The 22,093-nt window shown below is 48.8% G+C and overlaps 1 long non-coding RNA gene and 1 pseudogene across 2 annotated transcripts; one reads left to right on the plus strand and one right to left on the minus strand.

Moving 5' to 3' along the window:
- Positions 1-2,945: 2,945 nt before the first annotated feature.
- On the minus strand, positions 2,946-3,920 carry LOC147981816 (uncharacterized; annotated as a pseudogene).
- Positions 3,921-5,349: 1,429 nt separating this feature from the next.
- LOC125531418 (uncharacterized) lies at positions 5,350-6,403 on the plus strand. 2 transcript variants are annotated; one of them, XR_007293224.2, is made up of 3 exons: positions 5,350-5,470; positions 5,568-5,838; positions 6,108-6,263. It is a non-coding gene; the product is annotated as an uncharacterized LOC125531418 (long non-coding RNA). The 2 variants fall into 2 exon arrangements; XR_015599047.1 differs by lacking the exon at positions 5,350-5,470 and having other exon boundaries at positions 5,477-5,838; positions 6,108-6,403.
- Positions 6,404-22,093: the final 15,690 nt, after the last annotated feature.

Consider the following 22,093-nt stretch of genomic DNA (forward strand, 5'->3'; position numbering starts at 1 on the left):
GCTGATATGTTGCGCCGGCGTTTTTGAGCCCGAAGGGCATCGTGTTGAAGCAAAATGGCCCGTATGGTGTGATAAATGCCGTTGCGGCTTGGTCTGGTTCTGCCATCTTGATTTGATGGTAGCCAGAATATGCGTCGAGGAAATACAACGAATCGTGTCCTGCGGTAGCATCGATAATTTGATCGATGCGGGGGAGGGGGAAGGGATCCTCTGGGCAAGCCTTGTTAAGGTCTTTAAAATCAACACACATGCGCCAGGATTTATCCTTCTTTAGTACCATCACCAGGTTTGCTAGGCAGTCCGGATGTTTTATATCTCTGATGAATCCGGCCTCTAATAGCTTTGCTAGCTCCTCTCCCATAGCATGTCTCTTAGGTTCGGAAAAACGCCGAAGAGCCTGTTTGACAGGTTTGAATCCTGTTTGGATATTTAAGCTGTGCTCGGCCAGCCTGCGTGGGATTCCTGGTATGTCTGAAGGGTGCCAGGCGAAAATGTCCCAGTTCTCTCGTAGGAACTCTCACAATGCGGCGTCGACATCAGGGTTTAACTGTGCCCCGATGGAAGCTATTTTATTGGGGTCCGTTGGATGGACTTGGAATTTGACTACTTCGTCTGCTGGTTTAAAGGAGGTGGATTTGGATATTTTGTCGAGTACCACATCATCCCTATTCACGGTAGAGCGCAGCGCAGTCAGCTCCTCAGCTGCTAGGGCTTCGGATAGTGCCTCGAGGGCCAATGCGGCTGTCTTGTTTTCGGCGTGGAGTGCTACGTCCGGATCACTAGCGAGGGTGATGATCCCGTTAGGCCCGGGCATCTTGAGCTTCATGTACCCGTAATGGGGTATTGCTTGGAAGATTGTGAATGCTTCCCGCCCTAGCAAGGCGTGGTAACCGCTGCTGAACGGGGCCACATGAAACGTGACCTCTTCGGACCTGTAATTGTCCGGCGTGCCGAACACCACATCTAGTGTGATTTTTCCTGTACAGCGCGCTTCCCGACTGGGGATTATTCCTCTAAAGGTTGTGCTGCTTCGCATGATGCGGTTCCAGTCTATATCCATTTTTTTGAAGAGTTTCCTCATAGATGAGGTTCAGTCCACTGCCGCCGTCCACGAGTACCTTGGTGAGACGAAACCCGTCCACTATTGAACTGAGGACCAATGCAGCTAGTGCTCAGGCTGTTCGGAATTTAGGTTCATCACTGGCGTTAAAGGTAATGGCCGTGTCACTCCATGGGTTTATTGTTGCTACTTGGTAGACTTCGGCAAGGCTGCGGAGTGTCCTTTTTCGCATATTATTTGATGCGAAGGTCTCGAAGACTGTTAATACCGTATTGGTGTCTCTGGGGTGGCTTTCTGTGGCCTCCGGGATTAGGAGGTTTTCGCCAATTTTGGCCACCTGCCGGAGTATCCAACATGCTCTAAGGCTGTGAGTTGGTGTGGCGTCCTCTGTACTATGAATTTTGTAGGGTCCATTAAGCCATCCTTCCAGTACGGTTCCATGCCCTGTAGAGGGTTTTTGCCTTTTGGTGTTTGGCCCGGGTGTCTGGCGATGATGCACCCTTTTATTTCAGACTGGGCTTGCATTAAGGGCCGGATTGTCCCAAAATTTTGTTTCGGTTTTCCGGGCGCTTTCCATCGCACAGTACTTTCGTACTATGGACGCTAAGTCAACGAAGCGTGTAATATCACGGCGACTTATGGCGTTGAGTATTCCCTTGTCCGTGCAATTATTGCAGAAGGATGAAATTGCGTCTTCCTCGCGGCGGCCCTTTATCCTGTGCATAACCAGGAGGAATCTGGCCCAGTAATAATGTACTGTTTCTTTGGGCTCTTGCCTGATTTGGGATAGATCGCTAATGTTCAGGTGGGTGGGTGGAATTAAATCCGAAGCCTTACCCCTTATGAGGCTCAGAGGCCGAGGAATTTCCGAACTCGAAAATTTGGATTCCTGGATGTCGTCCAATGAATACTGTCCGTCGCCTGATTCTAGGTTCAGGTCTTGAGTGATATCCTCCCCTCCGCAGACATCCGGCTTGGAGGGATCGGGAATCCGAACGTAGCGACTCCTTAGGATAGATGAAGGGTCGACGCACTGTCCCTCTACCACGGCAACGTGATGGGTGGCTTGGGGAGAGTTAATCTCTCTCAGATCGGTTTTAGGCCCAATCTGGTCGTAATCCGTAGCGACTCCCAGGGCGGCGAAGCGATCCAAGAGCTCATTTATGGAGGAAAGCTCTATTGGATCTAACTGCTCGGCAAGTTCCGAGTTGGCATGAAGATTGTTTTCGATGGCTCGAGAGGTCATCGTCGGCGTAGAAGTCGAACAAGTGGTCATAAGAAAACCACCTAGCCGGAGGGTTTGGCCGACAGCCAAAGCTCCCTTAGCAACGGTGCCGTCTTTAAAGACGGGGCGAGGCATCCTTCCTGATGGCGACGACACAGAGGAACTCTCAATGAAAGCACCAATGTCGGTGTCAAAACCGGCGGATCTCGGGTAGGGGGTCCCGAACTGTGCGTCTAGGCCGGATGGTAACAGGAGGCAGGGGACACGAAGTTTTACCCAGGTTCGGGCCCTCTCGATGGAGGTAAAACCCTACGTCCTGCTTGATTAATATTGATAATATGGGTAGTACAAGAGTTGATCTACCACGAGATTAGAGAGGCTAAACCCTAGAAGCTAGCCTATGGTATGATTGTTGATGTGTATGTTGTCCTACGGACTAAAACCCTCCGGTTTATATAGACACCGGAGAGGGTTAGGGTTACATAAAGTCGGTTACAATGGTAGGAGATCTGATTATCCGTATCGCCAAGCTTGCCTTCCACGCCAAGGAAAGTCCCTTCCGGACATGGGACGGAGTCTTCAATCTTGTATCTTCATAGTCCAGGAGTCCGGCTGAAGGTATAGTTCGGCTATCCGAACACCCCCTAATCCAAGACTCCCTCAGCGGGCGTCCACAAACGGGGCGCCGGTGGTCGGCGGCACAAAGAACAGCGACAGCCGCCGCGTCTGGTGGGGGATCCCCGACCGCACCCTGCATGAGGTGATCACACACCTCGAGGGCGGCAACAACCCGCCGCTGGCGTACCCCGCCCGGTGGCCGTGCTGGCCTCTCGCCGGAGCGCCGGGTCGTGGGTGCCCAGGAGGTTCGCCGCCTCCTCCTCCTCCCACTCTTCCGGCTCGCCGGCGCTCTTCGGCGTCAAGGCAGAGCCCGCCACGGAGACGTCGCTCGGTCGGCGCACCCGCAGCGACGGCATCGTCATCAACGAGGGCGGCCGGCGTGCCACCTCCTTGGCTCCTTCGCGTTTTGTCAAGACCAAGACAGAGTCGGGCCTCGCCACCGTCAAGCTGGAGCCGGGGCTCCCCATCGTGAAGACAGAGCCCGTCAAGGAGGAGGCGCTCGACGACGAAGCGGCCATCAAATGGGCGCGCGACGACTGGGTGCAGACGGAGAGGGAGCGCCAGCATGCCGCCTTCGCGCGGTTCGAAGCTCTTCGCCGTGGCCAGGACGAGGGAGGCATCGTCGTCCTCGACGACTACGACGACGCGCCGCCACCGCCTGTCCGCCATGGAGACGGCAGGCAGGGGTCCAGCAGGGGCGGCCGCGCCATCAAGAAGGAGAAGGCCGCCGCCGACGACGAGGATGGCAGCGACGTCGGCGACTTCACCACGCTGATCGACTTCTTCGCCCCGTAGTTTACTTTTTTTTAATAATTTATGTAAAACGCCGAATATGTCCAATAAAAAAACGCGTCTGGGGCGACTCTGGGGTGAGCGGCTGGGAACCCGCTCGCTCCCGCGCCGATTTTAGCGCCGGCTCGCCCCCAGGGGGCGCGTAAAATCGCCGCTTGGGGGTCCAACGGCTGGAGATGCTCTTACCTCCACGAAAAGCTCAAAGCCCGTATATTGTGTCTCCATTATTGACCAAGAAAAGGAGGTAATAGCACCCCAAGTCCCAGAACTTGCACATCATGTGATAGTTTAGTCCTTATACTTGCAAAAGTGGGTTGGGCAGTCCCTGAAGTTGCAACAGATGTGCAAGTTTAGTCCAGGGCCAATCACGTGAAGCCAAGTGGACGAGCTGGTCAGCGCTGCACCTTTTGCAATTAGGCCCCCTGCCTTTTCCCTCTATCTACCTGCAGTAGACCACAATTAGGCCCCAGCGAGGAACCAACTGCAGGTAGATTAGATTCTCCCCATCGACGATGAACGATGGATGTAGTGCATCATCCACAGCAAAGCAAATCTAGATGGAGTGTCATCTATACCTATTTTAACCAGAACACCCATGCACTTACGGGTTCCAAGAAAACAATCAAGAACACAGATTATGATAGAACATGTGAAGTAGCAAAAAAATCTCTATACAAAGATGATAACATGTGTACCAGACTATCTCACATAGGTTGAATTCCTTCAGTGGTTAAACAGACCAAATGCCCTCTCAAAATCATGACAAGAGTACAGTATACAAACTGCAAGTAGCACAGGAGAAGGGCACCTACTAGTTAGGATCGAAACTATAGCATGATCGATGCAAAGAAGCGTTTTTTTTTTCTGAAACGGCAGCAGAAACAAACTTTCTTCAGGCTTTGTAGCGGTTCAGCAATCAAGAAGACAAATAATGTGGTCAATGGAGGTTTAGTGAGTAGTCGATGAATTCGATGAAGAACACGCAAGTTTCAGACTTGAAAACTCTTCCCTTCTTGAGAATTCGACCAGACTGAACAGCTCCTCACTGCCATTCTTTCTGCAGAAACTTAGTCCTTTGTCAAACTGAAACACCACAATCTGACAGATTGACAGATAGATACAAATTCAATTCAGGCAGAAAAGCAACTACTTTCTTCATCAGACCAACTTATGTGCAGCTCGAACTTGATCAAAAACATCACCGAAGGCTAAAAAACTCTTCTCTTTTTCTTCAGAAATCGATGGCACATCCCTGAAGAAACAGTTCCTCGCTGCCGTTACTTTCTGCAGAAAGTTACTACTACTACTTGTCAACCTGAAACAACACATCTCACGGATAGAAGGATGCAAATCCAATTCATTCAGGCACGACCACAACAACTTTCTTTAGGCGACCTGAAGTTTTATCAAAGGGAAGGAAGTTTCAGCTCCAACCGAAGGCTAAAAAACTCTTCTCTTTTTCTTGAGAAATTGATGGCACATCCCTGAAGAAACAGCTCCTCGCTGCCTTTACTTTCTGGATTCTTCGCTGTATTTGTATTGCACCATACATATTATGATTTTTCTTTGCACGTGATCTCGGTTGACCACCATGGCGGGTGGTATCCTGGACGTTCATACGCGCCTCGTGATCTGGAATCAATCACACCGGTGGCAGTCTAGAAAGCTGGTGTGGGCGTGGTTACAGCCTATGGACAGGGTAGGCGTATATGTTTGGTACTGCTGGTGGTCATGTACCGCGGCTGGACCGGGTCCATTCATTTGCTCCGGCACATGTAAGACTGCACCGTGTGCTACAGCCTCTCTCTCTCATCCATTATTCTCGTCGCTAATCGCCGCACCCTTGCTCTCTCTCGCCCTCGTTCCTATCAGACCACTCGACGTCTCTCTCATCTGCGTGTGGTCGTCGGCGACCACGCTCCACTTTCAGCCGTGGCCAGGAGACCGGATGCAGCCCCACCCTGTCACGACTCCTCGACCGAAGCAACGGCTGGAACGCTTGTCTTCTTCCACTCCGGCGGTCAAACCGCAATAGATCTGGCCCGGAAGAACAACCAAGAGGAGCACGATCTGCGGGCGAGGCGAAGCATCTTTTTCCACTCCGACGGGGAGAGCACCTGCAGCCATCGTTCCTCCAGATTTGGTATGTATGTACTTTTCTAGTTCTTCCCTTTTTCCAGTTCCTCCAGATTGCACTGCGTGTGATTTGCATAGCTATCAGTATGAATCTGATTCCGTAGATAGATGGCTTGTAGAAGTAATCTTGCACCTGGTGAGAATCGCTCCTTCCAGATGAGTAGCAATTCTGGTCTTGGGAAATGCCTTTTCTGTATTTTTGAAATTCCTTCTGTTCGTGTTCCCTTGGTGATATTTGAATTGACAATCCGTTTATGGGTGAACTTTCCATGTCAGATCTGCAATTTCGGGGATGGATCAGTGCGTATGATGAAGCTGTGATGTATCTATTGATGAATCAAATTCTCGTAGTTATTATGTGATGTCTTGGATAATTGATTTGTGCTTAAACACGGGAACAATGTATTAAAAATGTACATTTTCTGATGGATCTACCACTGTCATGTTTGTGATGCTTACCGGCTGAATGGGAATCAGTGTTAATTTCATGGTATCCATGACTTACTCACGACGTCATTGTAATTCTTGTAATACAGTTGTATGATTGTGAAGGCAAGCGTTGGTTTGGGCAAGCATTTCCTAATCATCTTTACCAGTGCTAACGTTGGCCTGCCACCCGGGATTAAAAATACAGTATATATCACTGCAGGGTTAATTATACACTAGAGCCTGGTAGAATTAAATAAACACTAGAGCCGGGTGTTTTCATCAGTTAGTTAACAGAAAATGCTGACACATTAATTGAGAAAAAATGTTCATAGAAATGTTTCTGGTTGCCGAAATCAAGTCAAAGGGTTAGTACTCAAATTTACATCAAGGGTAATTGTTAATCTCCTAACTTAAAATCAAATTTTGAACTTGGGGTAGGAGGATAGTACGAGTTAATCACCTAACTTGTATCAAGTAATATTCGTTTGGTACACCTGTTCGGCTGTTCGTCACGTGAATTGGGTATAGGGCCTGATGAGATTTTTTTTTTTTTTTGCATTGGGGCCTGACGAGATTCCACAGCTGCCACTAGCTTGCCTTTTCGCCGGAATACGCGGGCCTACGATGCCAGCTCGGACCGGAATACGCGTCAGATGTGAATCACGAGGATACAGGACGGCCAGGATATATACCACCCGCCATGGTGGTCAACCACCATTCGCATTTTTCGCGTGATCTTGCCCTTTTCGGGCAAAAAACTGTAATGTTTGTGAATAATGCCGCTTTTGCTGCTGCTTGTAATTTATGTTAATTCAGCGTCATCTAGACATCGCTACTGGTGATCGAAATAATTTGTAATCCTTCATTTCCTCGGATCTTTATCATGCTAGTGCGTATACAGTTCTTGTACATTTTGTTCTTTCGCAACTTTTCAGGTCGATGATCAGCCGGCTGTTCGGCGCCGCCAGGTTTCTGAGCTGGTCGGCTGGAGGAGACAAAATAAATCCAGGTGTTTCCAATTATGGTGTACTGCGGGTAGATAGAGGGAAAAGGCATGGGCCTAATTGCAAAAGGTGCAGCGCGGACCAGCTCGTCCAATTGGCGTCCACTTGGCTTCACGTGATTGGCCCTGGACTAAACTTGCACATCTGTTGCAAGTTCAGGGACGAGAGCTGCTATACACACAACGAAATTACAGCCGATGCATGCACGATCACATGTGGCAGCGCCAGCAGCGCGCGTACATGCAGGAAGCAATTGTTTTTTCTGTGTTGCTGATGCATGCACAATGTATCGTTCGCAAATCGTGCAGTGTGTGTCGTGTGTATAGCCATTTCGTTCAGGGACTGCCCAATCCATTTTTGCAAGTATAAGGACTAAAACATCACATGCTGTGCAAGTTCAGGGACTTGGGATGCTATTACCTCCGAGAAAAGTTTGACAACATGCTTTTACTGCAGAAACTACAGCCCTCTCAGGCCCTGTACAACGCAGGTGCTTAGACAGGCGTTTCAACAAGAAAACCGTTTCTTTTTTTTTTGTGAGATAGCTGAACGCAGGTGCTTAGGAGGAGGGACAGAGCAAAGACTGGCATCCGGTGCTAGCCGGTGCTTGACCCTCCATAAGACAGGAGTTAGCTTGCCTGTGCCTTAATTAAACTAGTCTAAGCACCCGTAGGAAGCACTCACCATTGCGGGGCAAAAATATTACCAGACGCCATGCTGCTCTCGCTCTTTAAGCACCGGTCTGTAAGCACTGACCATTGTACAAGGCCTCAGAGGGACTAAAACTTGCTACTAGTATTGGCTCCAACTCCATTTTGAAGGATTGCCGGTTATTGCTACTTAATTTCAGAAAGGTCATTTTAGAGCATTGTAGTCGTGAATCTAATATGGTAGCTCATGTGCTAGCATAAAATGGACGTGTAGATCCGCCGAACTTGTGGTTGGACTCACCTCCCATTTTTATTTCTGAACTTTTACCGGATGATGGAAGCGTTGTTTAAATTTAATAAGGCTAGCCTATGATGACCTTTCCCTAAAAAAAGAAATGTTTGACAACGTACTTGCTGAGACAATCCCTCACATCACACAGACGAAAGTTTTCAGTTTAGTCATTACACAGTAGTGTTTTCCTTTGTTGTCTATGGAACATGAGGAATGCCTTTGTATGTAACAAAGTGTGATAGATTACCTTGAAACATGTGGCTGACTTCATCCACCATGAAATGCCGGAAATAGGTCAAAAGACTAGCTAAAGGCTCGTAACTCGTTTGGACACACATAAAACAGCAAGGTTGCACCATTACAACCTCACAAATGTACGACAATTGATGCACTTGTGCAGTGGTGGAGCTACATTGGAAACCACACAATATTATAGCCTTGGGGCCGAAAGTGTCCTTCTGCTCCCGAGCTCAAATGAACTCGGGTGAACAGTAAATTAAAAAATGAAAACAAATTAGAAAAGTTCTGGATTTTTAATGATATACTTTAACAAATGTTTTAAGAGCCTGCAAATTTTCACTTCAGAATGACTTTCGTGGAAGTCGCAGCGAAAAAACAAAATCAAAACTTCAAAATGCTTTTGAAAATGGCATTTTTTGAGCATCGATTTCTTTTTACCACCACTTCCACAAATGTGATTTCATAATGAAATTTTGCAAGCACTAGAAATTTTTTCAATGTCTTGCACAAAAACAATTAAGAATTTTTTAATTTTTTTTATGATTTTACTGTTCATGCAGACTCATTTGAGCCCGAGCTCAGAATAGCCGCGTCCGCTTGGGCCTAATTTTATCCTTATCTTCAATTATTGCAGTTGTGTAGGACGAGCCACATCCTGACTTTGCCCCTATTAGCCTGAACTTGTGCAACACAGGTTGTCTCCAATTGATTTTTGTATTTTGCATCCCTAGTTATACACTCCTAACTATTCATTCTTTTCTGGTTACTTCTATTTTTTTACTTTATATATATTCTAGTGTTTTATCGACTTCAAAATTATTTTATTTTTTAAATATATGTTGGCTTTAAACCGAGCCCGTCCAGTCACATTTCCTTCCCACCAAATCTAGCTAGAAAAGAACATAGCCCATCACCTGTCCCCACAATTTTCTCAATTTTCTATTTTTGTAATCATTATTGGAATTTCCTGTCCCTGAAAGCCCACTAAGATTTTTTTTCCTCAACTGGCTAACTTGCTGCCGCTGGTCTCACATGGGATGAAGAAAGATTGTTAAATCTTAATCATTATAATCCGCAAAATGATATATGTCGCTCTCTATGCTAGCATATATGGTCGTGATCTCCCACTACGCGCTACTACTAACCTCGCCCATTAGTGGGAGGAGGCAAACCGCGAGAGGAGGTATCCGTCGGTTTTAGCAATCTTTTGGAACCTTTTGTCTTGTTTGGGTAAAGTAACAAAGGTTATTTTTTTACATTTTTCTGTTTCTATATTTCAATTTGTTCTTTGTTTTCTTATTTTTCTATGTTTTTTTTTTCCTTTTTCTTCTTTTTGATCCACAATATTTTTAACAAAATCATGAACGTTTTTAATTCTAGACTTTTTTCAATGTTTAATATTTCTAAAATGTATAAACATTTTTAAAATCCTGAACATTTTTTAAAATTCATGAATAAAATTCAAGAACATCTTTCAAATTGTTCAACATTTTCATGCCTAGAAATGGAATGAAAATGTTCATGAATCATGCATAGAAATGGTTTTTTATTTAAAACTAATGAATAAAAATAGAAATGGAAAAATGAAAAAAGTGTAAAGAATCGTGCTGCCTACTAGAGGTAACAATTAAATACAATTATGAACCAATGGTTCGATCCACCCAATGCAGATGTGCGGTGCACAATAGGTGAAAATACAATATTTTGGGGAATTGATGTCTACAAGCATGTTGGGATGGTGTAGCGACGGCGGCGTCCTCGTGGTGGACTTGTGTCCTCAGGCTCCGCCGTTGCAATAGCGTCTGCTCCAATGCTGATGCGGAGCTTGGGAGGTAGCCCAGGAGCGGATGCAGATTGTGGTCTACATCGATGACATCTGAAAGATGGTGGATCGTGTGCTGGGTTTGAGGTTCGTGGCTGGCAAGTATAGTTTCATACTCCGACATCTTAGTCAAGCGGGGCTGCTAGATCTGGAGTTGGATGGTGTGGCTAGGGTGTTGCCTTGGTCTCATTCGTTCAACGGTAATGGCTTTGCCTTTGGTGAGCCATCTTGGAGGTATGCAAAACTTCATATCAACGATGGAGCCGCGTCGAGCTCGGGTGCGTAGGTGATCCATTACTTTTTCTCCTAGTGGCTGTTGTGGTGGTGCCGAAGGCAGGTGACTGTCGATTGTGTCAGCTCAGGAGATTCTTCGGTCTTGATTGTAATTTATCTTCATAGCTGATGTTTGTTTGTGTAAATCCTAGTGTTATGTTGTCTTTTCAGTTTTGTCAAGTCGGTATGTAGGTGGTTTGTATTATGATCATTATGGTATAAATGAGACATATTTAATATGAAATATGAATTGTTTGCCTACGAAGACGTGCACACAACTTGTGAGCAGGACGTACGCACGTAAAGCTAGGTGCTTTATTCATCGGCTGGCCCGAAAAACATGTACACGGGACGTACGTACCTAAAACACACACGAGAGCAAGAGGCACACAGCACGCGGGATTTTATGGCCATGGGAGCGTGTCTCTTCCATTATGTTTTTTCTCTTAATTTGGATCTGGTTGAGTTGATTACAGGGGCAGATTTACACGTAGATAGCACATAGTCTCATAGGCTTAGTTATAGTCCTATCTACCGTGGAGGTCTATAGTTTAGTCCCAAGATTAATTTTATAAAAAAATCCCGAGTTTAATCTTGTTTAGTAGACAGATTATGATAACTCAACTAAAATAAATAAATTATTAGTATGAAAAACCTACTCTACAATGGCAACTTCATTATTCTGGAAAAGATATTTTTTGCCGTCTGGATCGGACTTGAGCAATCTCAGCCAGTGTCTCATTTATTTAGATTGAACTTTTTTACCTATTTATAATTTAAATTTAACTTTTGAAGCATGGTCTTAACCGGTGTAATTTTTTATTTGGCTTGCATAGTAATAATAATGATGTAGCTAAATATTAAGATACATTAATTATATTCTATAATTATGTTTAGTTGTGAAACTTTGTTATTTCATTAAATTTGAAGGATATACTACATGGATTTTGGTTCTTACTTAGTAATAATAATGATGTAGCTAAATATTAAGATACATTAATTATATTCTATAATTATGTTTAGTTGTGAAACTTTGTTATTTCGTTAAATTTGAAGGATATACTACATGGATTTTGGTTCTTACTTTTTTGAGACATTGGATCATTTTTTTTGTTTAACCAAATTATTATACGTCAAAGAAAAATACAAAAAGACAAAAACACAAGATTTCATATTTAATTTGTACAACTTATATGAATTGCAAATATATGTTAGTGTTTGTGTCTATTTATGTTTTCCTAAATATCATGCTTGATAGCTATAAAGTTGAATGATGTTTCTAGAATACATGCTTGTATATTTATATTCAAGTAAAGTAGCAAAGTGACGCTTGCAAATGCGAGTGAGTTAATCATAAGTGGGAGGCTTGTTCAAGTAAGAACAGCACCCAAGCACCAGTCCACCCATATATCAAATTATCAAAGGAGCGAACGCGAATCAAACCAACATGATGAAAGTGACAAGATGAGATTTCCGTGTGCGATCAAGAACGCTTTGCTTATTATAAGAGATTGTTTTGGCCTGTCCTTTGCTAAAAAAGGATTGGAATACCTTGCTGCACCTTCGTTACTGTTACCGTTACTTGCTCATTACAAATTATCTTGCTATCAAACTACTTGTTACCAAGAATTTCAGTGCTTCTAGAAATTACCTTGCTGAAAATCACTTGTCATTTCCTTCTGCTCCTCGTTGGATTCGACACTCTTACTTATCGGAAGACCTCCAGCAAGTCCATGCCAGTCACGCCATCGCGGACAAGCTGAACCACTCGACCAACCAGCACTTTGACTTGGGCCTTTTCTTCCGGCGTCACTTTCAGAGAAGCAGGTTTTTGAGCTCGGTCCAGAGAGAAAGGGGGAAGCCCAGTCGACTATCCTGGGGTCGCCTGGTCTTTGCAGTAAAACCAGGTCGCCTGCCAACCACGGACCGACTCTGGGAAAGTGATAGATGGAAAACAACTCTTTCCCCTCATCTGGATCGCCAGGCCCCCGCGCAGCTGGATCACCTGCGTCCTTTCGTCACTTGACTTGGCCTTCTTGACCGATTGGGAACGGCAAGTGAAGATGTGCTTAAAGAGTCCCCAATGGGGGCGGCAACCCAGGAAACCCTCACACAAGGAAATGAAAGCGGCAAGGTACACGATAGAGTTGGGAGTGAAGTGGTGGAGCTGCGCTCCGAAGAAGTTCAGAAAACTCCGGAAAAAAGGATGAGGAGGCAGAGAAAACCCTCGATCGATATGGGTGGCGAGGAGGACACACTCACCATCACGAGGTCGGGGCTCGACTTCTCCCCCCGGGAGGCGCGCAGCTTCGTAAGGAATGACTCCCCCCTCAACCATATCATCGAGATCTTCCTGCCGAATCACCGACGGCATCCAGTCGCCCTGGATCCAGCCTCTGGGCAGAGCAGTCCTTGAGGAAGATCCGCCCCGAGCGGACGTCTTCCCTTTCCCCTGCGCCGCCGCCTTCTTCGCGCGCTCCAGAGCAGACGTCTTGCCCTTCACCATCGTCGCCGGCAAATCTCGAACGGGCCTGCGGCGCTAGGGTGAGAGCGGAGGTGGCGGAGGACTTTGCGAAGGGAGAAAGAAAGGAGAGAGCACTGTTTGGAAACCCGAGCCGGCGGCTTATAAGAGGCCGCTTCCGAGTGGCTGACTGGTAGGCCCAGGCTATCCCGTCAAATCCCGCAGCAGACGCGCGCGCAGTACGTGGCGAAAAAGGTGGCACGGAAATCGAGGAGCTTCCGCCTTATCACATCCGATTACTGCGGCCACGCCCGTCCCGCTCGCTTCCCGATGTTCAAATCCCGCGAAATCCGCGGGCTGCGAAACATCTCATCAAACAGAAGATCCCTCTCACGCCGGCACTTGGTATTTCACAAGTAAGGAAATTCACTCGACGAGAGACCAAGAATGGATCAAGGTGACCAATAGAAGTTGACAACGTCATCCGTGGCGATTGATCCAGTGCAAGACATTCATATGACGCTAAGAACCAGTCGGAAGGACCCCCAACTCCTTCCCCACTCGAACCTCGATCCATTCGGGGGCTAATGACGAAGATATGTACCTAGGGTAGGGGCATGGACCTGTCCTAAGAGCCCTACCCAAGGACATCCCTGGAAGAAGTCACCTTTCAATCGACTTGAAGGTACCCACTCGACGGGTTTAAGACACTCGACCAAGAAGCTACCACTCGACCACGAAGCCAACCACTCGACTGCCAGGAGATCTAAAGTCACTCCGCAGGCAAACGGTCGGCTATTAAGTAGTCTTTATGGTCATTATAGCACTTTATTACCAGCGTTACCAATAACACCCCGCCTTAATGTACATTGAACCCTTGGTAACGTGGGCTGGCCGGGGTCCTGGTGCACTCTATATAAGCCACCCCCCTCCTCCGAGACAAGGGTTCGCACCTCTGTTATTCACACGCATATAATCCAACCGACCGCCTCCGGGCACGGAGACATAGGGCTGTTACTTCCTCCGCGAAGGGCCTGAACTCGTACACCCTGTGTGTTTACAACCTCTCCATAGCTGAGATCTAGCCTCTCCATACACACCCCCCTACATCACTGTCAGAGTTAGAACCACGACAGTTGGCGCCCACCGTGGGGCAGGAATCTTAGCGCCTAGTTGGAGAAGTTGTGATTTTTCCGATCCCTTTGATCATGGTTTCGTGCGGAGTTTTGGTGGAGGGCCGCGAGATCCGTCTCGGCGCGCTCACGTTCATCGCCGACGACTCCTCTTGGCTTCAGGAGGCACCACTCGACATCGACGCGCTCCCCGTCCGCGGTGCGACGCACTTCCGCGCATGCGTTCGTGGCGTCCTCCTGCGGCAGCCGTCGACCCAGTATCGGTCGGCCCCCGCGTCGTCTCCCCGCCCTGTCTCCCACCGGCGCAAGCGCTCTGGTCGGTCGAGGCTTCAGAGGTGGGTGAGGCATGCCGTGGCTCGCCAGTCGGCTGCCCCACAAGTCGCGGCAATCGAGCCCGACGAATCCCTCTGCGGCCTGTTCGACCTGTCGACTGGCTCCGCGGAGACAGCATCCGAGTGCGACAGCAGCGACCCAGCGGCTGAGGTTCTGGCGGTCGATGGAACGCACAGTCCTCCCGGTTTCCCTCGCGCTGATGGAGGCGCAGGTGGGGGCGACCCATCGCATCCCCACGATGAGTATCTCCCCGAACCTCTCATGTCATTGCAGCGAGAGGAGCTTCGCCGCCGGAACATGGACGCACTCCGCACTCCTATCGTCAGAGAAACCCCCGAGGCCCGGGCCTTGGAGGACGCGCGCTTGGCTAACTTGGCCGAGCGCACTCGACTGGAGAATCTCCAGCGAATACTCGACGAGCAAGCGCGTCAGCGAGCTCCCGAGTCCAGTCGACGTTAGCTCTTCCCGCCGACGCAGGTATATCGAACCCCAGTTCAGAATTTGGCTGCCGCGGCCCGTATAGCAGAATCGATTCAGCCCTCCCAGTCAGAGGCTGGCAGGGGCTTGTTGCAGATCAGGGCGTTGCTCCGGGCGGCGGGGAACCAGAATTCCGCTGTTTCTCAGTCGCGGAATAGGATCCACAGTCGATCCGTTGCAACAGATACAGTCCAGTCGGCTCACAGCTCGAGATCGCCCCCGAGGCGTGAGGGACGTGAAGACCGGCACGATCAGTACAGAAGAAATGAGCAGTATGATCACCGATCCGATCGTCATGAGCGACGTCGAGTGCCAACCCCTCCCCCGAGGAGTGGGTCATATGCGCCTCGACAGCGAGATGACAGGCGCCCTCATAGTGTTGGGCAGAGGATTCCAGTCGACCCCAGGGACCCAGGCTTTGATGCGAGATCCATCCTCGTTCAAGGTTTGGTTGACAGGAACAGAGCTCATCGAGAAGGCCACAACAGAGATGTGCCTGCCAGCAGCAGAGTACATGTTTCGGGGCCAGAGTGTTTTAGTCGAGCCATCAGAGCCGCAGTGATTCCTCCCAACTTCAGGTTGGCAACTGGAGTCAGCAAGTTCACCGGTGAGTCTAAGCCTGACACTTGGCTCGAAGATTACCGAGTGGCTGTACAGATTGGCGGTGGCAATGATGAGGTGGCCATGAAGCATTTGCCTCTCATGTTAGAGGGCTCAACCAGAGCATGGCTAAATCAGTTGGCGCCCAGCAGCATCTACACTTGGGAGGACCTCTCCCGAGTGTTTGTCACAACCTTTGAGGGAACATGCAAGCGACCTGCAGGCCTTACAGAATTGCGGTCTTGCGTGCAGAAACCGAATAAACTCTGAGGGATTACATCCAGAGGTGGATCACATTGCATCACACAGTTGAGAATGTGCCAGACCATCAAGCAGTTTGTGCCTTTAAAGAAGGCGTTAAGTACAGAGAATTGAATCTGAAGTTCGGTCGAACTGGAGAGATGTCTCTGAATCGGATGATGGAGATTGCCACCAAATACGCTAATGGTGAAGACGAAGATCGACTCCGGAGTGGCAAGCACAAGGCAGTCGCCCAAGAAACCGGAGGAAACTCCAGTCGTAAACAGAAGCGGAAGGCCGAGCCAGCCGCCCCTGGGGAGGCCCTGGCCGTAACCCAGGGAAAATTCAAGGGAAAACCCAAGGGGCCCTGGAAGCCCAAGAAAGTCAAGGATCAAGATGGAAATGATGTCTTGGATCTACCATGTCACATCCACACCAAGAAAGATGAAGAGGGTAATTTTATTTACCCAAAGCATACCACTCAACAGTGTCGGCTCCTGATCCAGCAGTTTCAGGGCAAGCAGTCCAAAGATAAGGAAAAAGAGTCGGACAGAGTTGAGGACAAGGAAGATAGTGACGATGGATACCCCCAAGTCAATTCCACCCTGATGATTTTTGCTGATATCGAAAGCAAAAGTGGACTGAAAGTCATTAACCGTGAGGTGAATATGGTTGCTCCGGCAACACCTAGTTATCTGAAGTGGTCTCAGACTGCCATCACATTCGACCAATCTGATCACCCTAAGCACATTGCCACCCCTGGGAGGCAAGCTTTGGTGGTCGACCCAGTTGTCGAAGGCACTCGACTGACCAAAGTCCTGATGGATGGTGGCAGTGGCCTGAACATACTGTATGCAGAAACATTGAAAGGGATGGGCATTCCGATGTCCAGGCTCAGTACCAGTAACATGAGCTTCCACGGAGTCATTCCCGGGAAGAAAGCCGAATCACTCGGCCAGATTGCTCTTGATGTGGTTTTCGGTGATTCAAAGAATTACCGCAAGGAAAAGTTGACATTCGAGGTTGTGGACTTCCAAAGTGCTTATCATGCCATTTTGGGCAGGCCGGCTTATGCACGCTTCATGGCTTGACCGTGTTACGTGTATCTCAAACTGAAGATGCCTGGCCCCAAAGGTGTGATCACTGTTACAGGCAACCGAAAGAAAGCAGAAGAGTGTTTTCAGAAAGGCTCAAAGATCGCTGATGCTTAGATGGCAGTGGTCGAGCTGCAAGAGTACCAGAAGACTGCCGATCCGAGTGAATTGCTACGAGCCAAGAAGCCTGCTTCAGAATCAGCTTTTCAGTCGTCCGGTGAAACAAAGCCAGCCCACATTCACCCGACCGACCCCAATGCTGCCCCGACTCACATCTCAACGACGCTCGACTCCAAATAGGAAGAAGCGCTCATCCAGTTCCTCCGTGAGAACTGGGACATCTTCGCATGGAAGCCCTCTGACATGCCTGGAGTTCCCAGGGGGCTGGCTGAGCACCGTCTACGAGTCGACCCAAAATTTAAGCCTGTGAAAGAACATCTTCGACGGTCCGCCATCCAGAAGAGGAAAGCTATCGGCGAGGAGGTGGCTCGGCTCTTAGCAGCGGAGTTCATCCGAGAGATTTACCACTCTGAGTGGCTCGCCAATGTTGTCATGGTCCCGAAGAAGGACAAGTCACTTCGCATGTGCATTGATTTTAAACATATCAATCGGGCCTGCCCAAAAGATCATTTCCCTCTCCCTCGCATCGACCAAATAGTCGACTCGACCGCGGGGTGCGAGCGATTGTCTTTTCTGGACGCCTATTCCGGGTACCATCAGATCCGTCTGTATGGACCCGACGAGGTCAAAACAGCTTTCATCACTCCATTCGGATGCTTCTGTTATGTCACCATGCCATTCGGCCTCAAGAATGCCAGAGCCACGTTCATGAGGATGATTCAGAAGTGTTTACTCACTCAAATCAGTCGGAATGTGGAGGCATACATGGATGATATTGTGGTTAAGTCACGGAAAGGTTCCGACCTGCAGACTGACCTTGCTGAAACCTTTGCCAACCTCAGGAGGTATGATATCAAACTCAATCCATCAAAGTGCACATTCGGAGTTCCAGGTGGAAAGTTACTCGGTTTTCTCGTTTCCAAACGGGGAATCGATGCCAATCCTGAAAAATTCGATACCATACTCCGGATGAAGCGTCCTGTGCGTGTGCACGATGTCCAGAAGCTTACAGGTTGCTTGGCCGCTCTAAGTCGATTCATTTCTCGTCTCAGTGAAAAGGCGTTGCCTCTTTACCGACTGATGAAGAAGTTTGACAAGTTCGAGTGGACTCTAGAAGCTGATGCAGCATTTGCAGAGCTCAAAGCTCTGCTCTCCACCCAGCCGGTGCTCGCTGCTCCAATCAGCAAAGAGCCTCTGCTGCTTTACATTGCAGCCACAGGACAAGTTGTCAGTACAGTACTTACAGTCGAGCGGGAAGAAGAAGGAAAGGCCTTCAGAGTTCAGCGCCCAGTTTATTATGCGTCTGAAGTTTTGACCCCTTCAAAACAAAGATATCCTCATTACCAGAAGCTTGTATATGGGATTTATATGACCACGAAGAAGGTTGCACATTACTTCTCTGACCACTCCATTACAGTCGTCAGCGACGCCCCACTGTCAGAGATTCTGCACAACAGAGATGCAACTTGTCTAGTGGCTAAGTGGGCGATTGAACTCCTTCCCTTAGATATCAAGTTTGAAGCAAAGAAGGCTATCAAGTCCCAAGCAATCGCAGATTTCGTCGCCGAGTGGATTGAACAGCAGCTTCCGACTCAAGTTCACTCGGAGCATTGGACCATGTTCTTCGATGGATCTAAGATGCTGAATGGTTCCGGTGCTGGGGTAGTATTAGTCTCCCCCCGTGGAGACAAGCTCAGATACGTTCTCCAGATTCACTTCGATTCCTCCAATAATGAAGCAGAATATGAAGCACTTTTGTATGGGTTGCGCATGGCCATTTCACTCGGCATCCGTCGCCTCATGGTCTATGGCGACTCAGATTTGGTGGTTAATCAAGTGATGAAGGAGTGGGAGGTCAGAAGTTCGGCAATGACTGGTTATTGCAATGCATTGAGAAAGTTAGAAAAGAAATTCGAGGGGTTAGAGCTTCATCACATCCCCCGACTGAAAAATCAAGCGGCTGGCGATTTGGCAAAGATAGGCTCCAAGAGAGAAGCCATTCCCAGCAACGTGTTCCTGGAGCACATCCACTCGTCGTCAGTCCAAGAAGATCATTTTACAGAAGAAGCCCCGCAGCCGAAAAGTGCCATAGATCCGACTGAAGTCGAAGTCCCTGCTGTGGTCGACCTGATCATGGAAGTCTTGGCAATCACTCCCGACTGGACGATACCATACATCGCGTATATCCTAAGGAAAGAACTCCCAGAGGACGAGGAAGAGGCTCGACAGATCGTCCGCCGATCCAAGGCCTTCACAGTCATAAAGGGACAGTTGTACAGAGAAAGCGCGACTGGAATCGGTCAGAAGTGCATAACACCAGAAGAGGGTCAGATAATCCTTGATGATATCCACTCGGGGACCTGTGGTCACCATGCGTCTTCTCAGACCATTGTGGCTAAAGCATACCGAGTGGGATTTTACTGGCCAAAGGCAAATGAAATGGCAAAGGAGATAGTCGACAAATGTGGAGGGTGCCAGTTCTACTCCAACATGTCACACAAACCTGCATCAGCCCTGAAGACCATTCCACTCGTCTGGCCCTTTGCTGTTTGGGGACTGGACATGGTTGGTCCATTGAGAACAGGTAGGAGCGGTTTCACACATGTGCTTGTGGCAGTCCACAAGTTTACCAAATGGATTGAAGCTAAGCCTATCAAGAATCTTGATGCTTGCGCTGCTATCAGTTTTGTCAGGGGGCTAACATTCAGATATGGAGTCCCGCATAGCATCATCACTGACAATGGGTCAAACTTTGATTTAGACAAGTTCAGAGCTTTTTGCGCCTCTCAAGGCACACGAGTCGACTACGCATCGGTCGCCCATCCCCAGTCGAATGGACAAGCTGAGAGGGCAAATGGTCTGATTCTCAAAGGACTAAAGCCTCGACTGATGCGTGATCTCAAGCACGCGGCAGGTTCTTGGGTCGATGAGCTTCCGTCGGTTCTGTGGGGATTGAGGACCACCCCGAACCGGTCGACTGGAAGAACTCCATTCTTTCTGGTTTATGGAGCTGAAGCAGTTCTGCCGAGTGATCTTCTTCACAATGCACCCCGAGTCGAACTTTATACCGAAGATGAAGCAGAACAAGCCCGGCAAGACGCAGTCGACCTCCTAGAACAAGAGAGGGAGATGGCCATGATCAGATCGACCATTTATCAGCAAGACTTGTGTCGATTCCACGCCAGAAATGTGAAGAGTCGAGCCTTCCAAGAAGGAGATTTGGTCCTCCGAGTGGATCAACAGAAACCACACAAGCTTGCTCCTACTTGGGAAGGCCCCTTTGTCACCAGAGTCCTCCACAATGGAGCGTATCACCTCTACAATGTTGATCTCCAGATTGACGAACCGCGAGCTTGGAATGCGGAACTGCTCCGCCCCTTTTACACCTAAGTTCTCCCTCGGACGAGATGTAATAAGAAAAACCTCTGCAGTTCATTTTTATCAAAGACAAGAGTGTTCTAATAATTGTTGTCACTTTTGTTTGCGTACGAAATCCCCCAGTGGGTGACTTAGCTGCGAATCCGTTTTGCCTAAGTTTGTGAAAAAAATCCTACCGAGTGGCAAGCCAGACTCCCACTCGGGGGCTTAGCTGCAGCCCAGTGCTCGCCTAAGTGTTTAAAAATCCTACCGAGTGGCGAGCCAGACTCTCACTCGGGGGCTTAGCTGCAGCCCAGTGCTCGCCTAAATTTGAAAAAATCCTACCGAGTGGCGAGTCAGACTCCCACTCGGGGGCTTAGCTGCAGCCCAATGCTCGCCTAAGTGTTCAAAAATCCTACCGAGTGAGAGCAAACCTCCCACTCGGGGGCTTAGCTGCAGTCCAGTACTCGCCTAAGTTTGAAAAAATCCTACCGAGTGGAGAGCAAACCTCCCACTCGGGGGCTTAGCTGCAGCCCAGCGCTCGCCTAAGTGTTCAAAAAATCCTACCGAGTGGAGAGCAAACCTCCCACTCGGGGGCTTAGCTGCAGTCCAGTCCTCGCCTAAGTTTGAAAAAATCCTACTGGGTGGAGAGCAAACCTCCCACTCGGGGGCTTAGCTGCAGTCCAGTACTCGCCTAAGTTTGAAAAAATCCTACCGAGTGGAGAGCAAACCTCCCACTCGGGGGCTTAGCTGCAGCCCAGTGCTCGCCTAAGTGTTCAAAAAATCCTACCGAGTGGAGAGCAAACCTCCCACTCGGGGGCTTAGCTGCAGCCCAGTGCTCGCCTAAGTGTTTAAAAATCCTACCAAGTGGCGAGCAAACCTCCCACTCGGGGGCTTAGCTACAACCCAGTGCTCGCCTAAGTGTTTAAAAATCCTACTGAGTGGCGAGCCAGACTCCCACTCGGGGGCTTAGCTGCAGCCAAGTGCTCGCCTAAGTGTTCAAAAAACCTACCAAGTGGCGAGCAAACCTCCCACTCGGGGGCTTAGCTGCAGCCCAGTGCTCACCTAAGTGTTTAAAAATCCTACCGAGTGGCGAGCCAGACTCCCACTCGGGGGCTTAGCTGCAGCCCAGTGCTCGCCTAAGTGTTTAAAAATCCTACCGAGTGGCGAGCCAGACTCCCACCCGGGGGCTTAGCTGCAGCCCAGTGCTCGCCTAAGTGTTCAAAAATCCTACCGAGTGGCGAGCAAACCTCCCACTCGGGGGCTTAGCTGCAGCCCAGTGCTCGCCTAAGTGTTTAAAAATCCTACCGAGTGGCGAGCCAGACTCCCACTCGGGGGCTTAGCTGCAGCCCAGTGCTCGCCTAAGTGTTCAAAAATCCTACCGAGTGGCGAGCAAACCTCCCACTCGGGGGCTTAGCTGCAGCCCAGTGCCCGCCTAAGTGTTTAAAAATCCTACCGAGTGGCGAGCCAGACTCCCACTCGGGGGGCTTAGCTGCAGCCCAGCACTCGCCTAAGTACAGGACACAACCCAATCCGCAAGGACGACGAGGCGCAAGTCGACTGCTACCTCCTCCTTCGGAGTTACGCCACAAATACAAGGGTATTCCGAGTGAAGATCAAGTTCCACTCGACGGATCAAACCATGAAGATATTCAATGAGAAATCAAGTTCAGATAAAGCCTAAAGGTCCCAGACCTCAGATCAAAGTACTCGAGCCCTCGGCTCGGCGGAGTTTAA

The sequence above is a fragment of the Triticum urartu genome, chromosome 3A, assembly GCF_056163025.1.
Source record: "Triticum urartu cultivar PI428250 chromosome 3A, HENAU_Tu73, whole genome shotgun sequence".
Taxonomy (NCBI): domain Eukaryota; kingdom Viridiplantae; phylum Streptophyta; class Magnoliopsida; order Poales; family Poaceae; genus Triticum; species Triticum urartu.